Source organism: Phoca vitulina, unplaced genomic scaffold, assembly GCF_004348235.1.
Source record: "Phoca vitulina isolate PV1807 unplaced genomic scaffold, GSC_HSeal_1.0 scaffold4, whole genome shotgun sequence".
NCBI classification, from domain to species: Eukaryota; Metazoa; Chordata; class Mammalia; order Carnivora; family Phocidae; genus Phoca; species Phoca vitulina.
In genome coordinates, this window is record NW_022589707.1 from 32,593,308 (window position 1) to 32,600,539 (window position 7,232).

At 39.2% G+C, this 7,232-nt stretch overlaps 1 non-coding gene across 1 annotated transcript; it reads left to right on the forward strand.

Annotated features, from left to right (window-relative positions):
- Positions 1-5,998: 5,998 nt before the first annotated feature.
- Positions 5,999-6,079, forward strand: LOC116631174. The gene has a single exon (XR_004299118.1). It is a non-coding gene; the product is annotated as a small nucleolar RNA SNORD116 (small nucleolar RNA).
- Positions 6,080-7,232: the final 1,153 nt, after the last annotated feature.

Here is a 7,232-nt window from a genome sequence, read left to right on the forward strand (position 1 = left end):
TGTTGGGACTCAAATATCACTTGTAGTTTAGTTATAGCATCATCCCAATATTGATTTCCTGGTTTTGATCACTGGACTATGTCTATGTAATATGTTAACATGAGGGGAAGCTGGGTGAAGGGTACACAGGAATTCTTTACACTATTTTTGCAAATTTTCTGTAAGTCTAAAATTATTTCAAATTAAAAGTGTAAAACAAATCCCTGAGTAGAAATGTTCTTTGTTTCCTTATGCAATTGGGTAGTTTTGGGCTATAAATAAAATATTTCTTGCAACATGCTTCAGGGAAGATCTTGTGATAAAAAGAAAAACAATTTCCTCACCACCTCCAGAACACTTATTTGATGGCATCATTTGCATGAGTAAAAATATAGTTTTCATCTTGTTAAGGAAAATGCTTAAAAATTCAGCAATTAATGACTTCCAAAAACTATGATAATAATGACAATGATTGAAACTACCTCATTGCAAGCTGTATCCTCTGCATTATGTTAAGCTATAATCATCATGTTTTTTGATTCTAAAATTCTAGGTGAAAAGTGCTTTTTCAGATTGCATTCCACAGTGTTCTTTGGGACCTTGTCATAACACCATAAAGTACAGCAGAAATCAGGAAATGTAGGCTAAAGGGGTCCTGCCCAGGAGGGTTTGCTAAAGGAATGACTAATGGATTTCAGTATGAAACAGTTTCATTTCCAGTTTATCCCAAGAGCATTAGCCCTGAGGCCTGTATTATTGGGAAGTTTAAGTTCAATCTACTTTCCTTGAGAAAGGGCTTCAAAGGCCATAATTACGGCCTGTCTTCAGATCCCTAAATTTTAACTTCTCCAAATTATCCTTGGTCAGCCAACATACTTATCCTCAAAGGAATGAGATATAATATCTAAGAAATAGGATTACCTTTACTTTAGAAAGTAAGCAACTTTGTTATTTTAAGGTCACAATATATCACTCCTTCCCAAACTCAACTCTCCTTCGGGCCTTTCCCATGACATAAATTCTACCTTTCAGACACTCATTGGGTTTAAATTTTCTGATGGCAGCAGGCTCGCAGGAAAAGCAAACCTATTACTTACAAGGGCACCCATGGGTCCAGTCATCCGCTAATAGACAAACTAATAACAGGCAGATTGGCTAGTTTTTAACTCAAGAAAGAAAGAGGACTAGCATGGGATAGGGAGAACCTGGAAGTCCAAAATGAGAAGCGTCTGTCCAGAGAGGAGGGGAAGGAGTAGGAGACTCAGGACCTGGGGAAGAGGGAGAAGCGGCAGAGGCCCTAATGCAAACTTTACCTGCTCGTGACTGGCTGGAGGAAAGCCTCGTCAGACACCATCTCAAAGGCCATGATGGGGCCTCCCATGAAGCAGTCAGGGTGCCGGCAAGTTGTGCTGTGCAGAGAGCAGAACGCTCATTCACAGGTGTGAGACTGTACTGTTCCAGACCTCAACCAATGCAAATCACAAGACGCTACTTAAAATATTTACTTGGAGGTCTGAGCTCAAACAAAAGGAATGCCAAGGAACACTGTCATAAAGTCAACCACTGCAGAATGGCTATTGCGGAGGGGAAAAAATAGTTTTGAAGTTGTTCTGAAACCACAAAATACTACATCGAAGGTTACAATACAGTGTATTTATTGCCAAGGTAATTTCCCCCTCACTGGAATAATAGGATTGGGCAAAATACAATGTTAGGGGGAAAAAAACACAAAGAAATTATACCGTTGAACTACCACATACACTTTATTTTAATTATTTTAAGGCTGTGGACCATAACAGGTAAACTAAATGCCTCCAGCCTTTCAAAAGCACCTCTTCCCTATGCTTTGCCAACCCCTCCAAGAGTTTGCTTGTCAGTCTTTGTGCCCCTGTGTGTATCTCCAGCTGGCTTTCCAATTTCTTGAAACTATTTGAAAGAAACCATTACATCTTCTCAGATTGAAAAATTTAATTGGCATAAACAAAATTATCATATGATTTCAACACCTCCTCTTTCCATGGTGCTCCTTCCAAAACTATTTAACTAATTATCCTTTTAAGGACTTGGCCCAAACATAATCACAGCTTCTTTGTTGAAACAATTTCTCACCTTTTAAAAAAATACTCTGGCAGGAATGGCTTGGTTTTTATTTTATCATGTTTTATTTGTATTAGGTGTTTTTTTTCTTTTTCCTGTGGGTAATACTTCTGGAGTCAAATCCAGTCCTGTGTGTCTATCAGATTATATCCAGGGTCCCCATCATTCCTGGCAGGACTGGCTTTGTGGGACATGGGACCCATGCGGTCACACACGGCCCCACGCTCAGAAGTGCCCGGTGCTTGGTTAAATGCTCTGCTGTCACTATCTGAAAATTCCTAATTTTTGAGCAGGGGCCCTGCATTTTCATTCTGCATTGGGACCTGCAAATTATGTACCTGGCTTCAGGTAACACCGTAACAAATCCCAGCCAGAAGTCCCTGCTCCATGGCCTAAGTAGGCCATAATGGAATTCCTACCAGGAATCTGGCCAGATCCTAAAGATATTCAACTTCCTAAAGAGACATTTTTCAGAAGGCTACTACAGATTTGCTTCTTAGCTGGAGTCAACTTTCAAAAGACCAGGTAAGTAATGGGAGGAGGATAAAGAAGTGTGTATAGGGAGCAATCTTAAAAAATGTTTTGTGAGGTTTTTTTTTTTTAAGTGGGACACAGCATCTTGGGGGTTTCTAAACAGCAGGCCTGAATTAAGCTAGAACTATATCAGCGTTGGGTATCCCAAAGGAAACATGGCCCTCCTGTCCCTGAGCACTTGGATAACAAAGGGAAACCTCCATTGGTTACACACACACACACACACACACACACTAAAAAAATTAAATAAATGGCAGGCCTGAATTCTAAATACCACTCTCTCTAAATGTATACCATTGTCAGTACTGAAAAGCAAATAAACAACTTTAACTTGATCATAGCTTAAAAAGTAGAAGAGATTTTAGAAATCATGTAGATCAACCTTTTCGTATTTCTATTTTACCAGCAACATCAAGATAAAAAAGTCCAAAGGCTCATACATAGTTAGGAGTTCAGCAGTGAAGGAAGTCGAGGCATCTGGTCCCCAGTCCAGGGTGCTGTCAAACACACCACTCACCCTTTGAAAAACGAGGTGCCCTGCACATACTTGACAGAGGCACAGTTGTGATGTTGCTAAGGAGGGGCCCAGGACATCATCCACACCTCTGTACAAAGTCTCCCTCCATAGAGAGCACCCAAGAGCTTGTCATACTAATTATGTGAAGACCAACGCCAGATTCTGCCTGGCTGGCCTGGAGAATGGTGTTCGCCGTGGGTCTACATTGCTGAAAGGGGGAGCAGGGGTTGACAGTTATAAAGCATACTTTTCAAAGTATTTTTTTTCATAGAAAGTGTATATTGTGGCTCTCATTCTATATAATCCTATATTTTTGACTTGTTTAAATATTGCTGGTTCTGAATAATGGTCCTGTCTTTATTTGTCAGTAAATGTGGCATATGATGCCCCCAAAACACATTTTTCTTTTCCAGACCCTTTTCATTTTATTATTGATTTTTAAGGAGGGGGGGGGGTGTGTCCTTTGGCTATAGATAAAATTTGAGAACAGTAGAGGGTTCAGTTCTGGTTTTGTTGTGAAGTTAGAGCTCCCTCCAGTGATCTCTCTGGCTGACTGAACTTAAAAAAAACAAAAAACAAAAAACCTTTCTTTCCAACTGTTCTTCAATGCATACAAATAAATCTAAGCTTTAGCCTTCTCAATGCAGATTTTTTCCCTTCTAAAAATTAAACTCAGCCAGTAAATACATGCATATTGATTTCTCCTAAAATCTTGTCAAATATCCATAGTCATTTACCCTCCGATACAGAATAGTTAGAGGGTGAATCAATACAGTAAGACGTGGTCAAGGAACTTCCATTTTGGCAGAGACAATGTCCATGTATGTGTCATTACATACAAACTTTTCTGACTCTGCAGGTGAGAGATAACTTTCACAGTTATTAGCAAACAAAGAAATTGGATAGGGTAAGTGCCTACCATTCACACTGAAATTGTTATTTATATTTCAGAGGCTTTTTAAATGATCTGAAATAACTTTTTGGATTTATCACAGCCACCTCCAGCATTCCTCCTATAAGCCACCTTCAATTTACTGGCTTCTACAAGCCAAGCATGACACTGCTCTTATCAGTGATGCCACATAACTCCATCAAGCACAGGTAGTACCTAAAGGGGATATATGAATAATTCATGAAACTTCTAACCGAGGGCCAAGTAGATATTAAATCACTTTTGACTGTGAGAAAACCAGTTATGATTTTTGTGATTTATTTAGTTGCTTGCTTATTTCTTTAATTCCTCTGAATACTACATTAGGTACTCCTTTGCTCAGTATCACGGAATCACAGCCAAGGTAATTGGCGAGATGCTCTCTCAGCCACACATTTGCTTATTTCCTCTCCTCCCTCCTCTCTTTCCTTCCTCCTATCTCTCTTATTTTATATTTCTCTTCCTTTCCCTTCCCCCTCCTGAAGGGTTTCACCGAGGCTTAGCTTTAGAGCTGGTAACTACATTAAAGGTAATCTGATACAATCCGCTTTGATTTTATGGAAGAGAAACTGAAGAAGGTTGAGAAGCTTGGCCAGTCATACCAGTTTCCTCTTCCTTCCTCCTTTCTTTGCAGCAGGGTCTTAAGCTCCCATGAGGTTCAGCAAAAACCCTGGGTGTTTCTGATACAGCTGGCCCCTGGCTCAGCCCAGTCCATGTCTACAGTTTGGGTTAATGGTCAAGGATAAGCATGCAGCAATGAAACTAGAGATGGCAGAAATAGTTTTCTGTATAAAGAGATTTTAGAAAATTAAGTTTTCTCACCTAGTGTTCCACTCCAGGTAACTGGAACATGATCTCCTTGAATCTCATGGACTAGTACTACAGGGCAGAATGTAAGGAAGCAATGGAGACCTCAGAGTGACCCTTTACATTTCGTGCCACCATTCACTCAAGGTTATTGCATGGCTGAGTCCTATATTCATTACAATGTTTATGCAGTTTAAAGAAGATATCAAATTTAGCACTTGGGGAAAAAAGAGGTTATCAAGGTGTAGACAGTTAAAGCAAATTGCCTAGCCAAGAAAAATGCTGCAGGCTCCAAAGGAAGCACAGGTGTTCTGTCACCATTGCCCACTGCCTGCAAGTCCAGCAGGAGGAATAAATCTAAGGATAGCCCCTGCTGTTTAACCTGAGCTGCAAAGTTTCCTTTAAAGGGGTTCACCTACGTGGGTCAAGATGTTAGGTGACAGAAGGTTTCGGGAACATCCAGGCATCTTGCTAACCTGGATCGTTTTGCCAGATGTAAGCTATTTTAGTGAGAAAGTAATTGAAACAGAAGAAAGTTCACTCGGTAGAGAAACAACGCAATGCCAGTTAGCCTTACATTGCAAACCCTTTCCCTAAGCGATAGAATAGCTTCTGTGACAAAGGCAAATCAAACCTCTTACCCGATGCGGTGGATCTCAGATTCTAGGAAGCATGCACATCACTTGAAAAGCTTGTTAAAGTGCAGATTCCGAGACTGCCTCCTCCAACCCTCTTTCAGTAGCTAAAGTTATCTTTCCTTTAACCAGGAATTAGAGGTGATTCTGATGGGTACTATGCTTGGAGCAACAATATGTAAATGACGTCAGAAAAATATGTATTCAGCCCAGGAGGAGGGTTGATGACCACTGTGTTACTTTCAATGACTTCTTTTGCTACAGGAAGAGAATTGAAGCAGCTCCATTCCTGCCTCTGCCCTAGAGAATCTCTTCAGCTTTCTCAGTGAGCATCAGTGACCTCATCTTTTAAGATGTACTTAGCAGAATACACAAGGTTACAGGGAAGATTTTTTAAAATAACTGTATGTAACACCGAAGTAAAGTGTTTAAGGTAATTTTCCAGCATCGCTTACAATGTACAGATACATACTTCAACTCAGAATTTACCATGTCTCCTGATCGAATGATGACTCCCACATATGCATTCCTTGGAAATCGGAACAAAATGAGTGAGAAAAAAAAAGAATTATAATGTCTTTTCTCTTTTATTTAATTATTGAAAATGACTGAAGTCAACTCCTCTAAAAGCGTAGTCCTACAGTATGAACTCCTCGTGAAGATGTACAAAAGTTACAAATGGCATCAATAAAAAAAAAAAAAATAGCCCTGCAAAACTGAACTTAGTCCATCAGTGTGAGAAAGCAATGCTGCTAAATTTGCCCCAATTTTTCTAAGTGGTTTACGTTAACTTGAAAATTGAGGCCACGTTCTTCATCAAGATAAGCCAAAATAATAAGAGCAGGCATGCTGACCTAAGTAAAGATGAAAGGGCCTTGGATTGGGATGAAGAAATGCCAAGTGTGTGCTAAATCAAAGCTGTGTCATCTTAATACCTCAATCCCCTCATCCATAAAATGGGGATTAATAATGTTTTCCTCCCCTCAAGGGTTGTTTAAAAGGGATAACTAACAAAGTAAATGGCTGTAAACTATTTTGTAGGCCTGCTGTGTTGCTGCCAAATAGGAAAATTTCGATTTAAAAGCTGGGATCTTTAGAAGCTCCAAAATATTACAAAGCAAGTCACATTTCATGGCTAATTTAAAACATCAGGGGTTCACGTAAGTTGCTCATAATGATATTTTCCAATCCCCATGTTATTTGATGACTTATACAGCTTCAACTTTAACAGTTGAACCCAGCCATTCCTGTCTGGCCATGATTCTCTTTTATCAATACTACCAGCTCACATAACTGTCTATATCTTTGGGGGATTAAGCACTATTTTTTATCTGGACCTGGAAAGAGTAAATTCGAAGATGATAAGAAATTTCTGGTTGCAAGTCCAATGTGTTATTTATTTAGATCAGGAAAAGAGCTGTTATATACAGGTTTAGGAAGACTTTTTAAAGCACCGAAAAAAATCTTTGTGTGTCAAATGGAATGGCACTGAAAATATTTTAATACCTTAAAGCTCTTATGAGTTGAACTAAACTTTCAGTAAAAGAGGCTGATTTTCCTTCTGGATTTTTGGCCTTCAAAAGACAAAAACCAAGCCAAGAAAATAAAATGACAAAATAAAAAAACTGCACCAAATCTTCAAATCACAATATTAAGGTAAACAATATTTGTACACTTAAAAGGAACCAGAAGAATTCATCGAGGTGGTATAAAAGATATTCAGGGTTTGCCA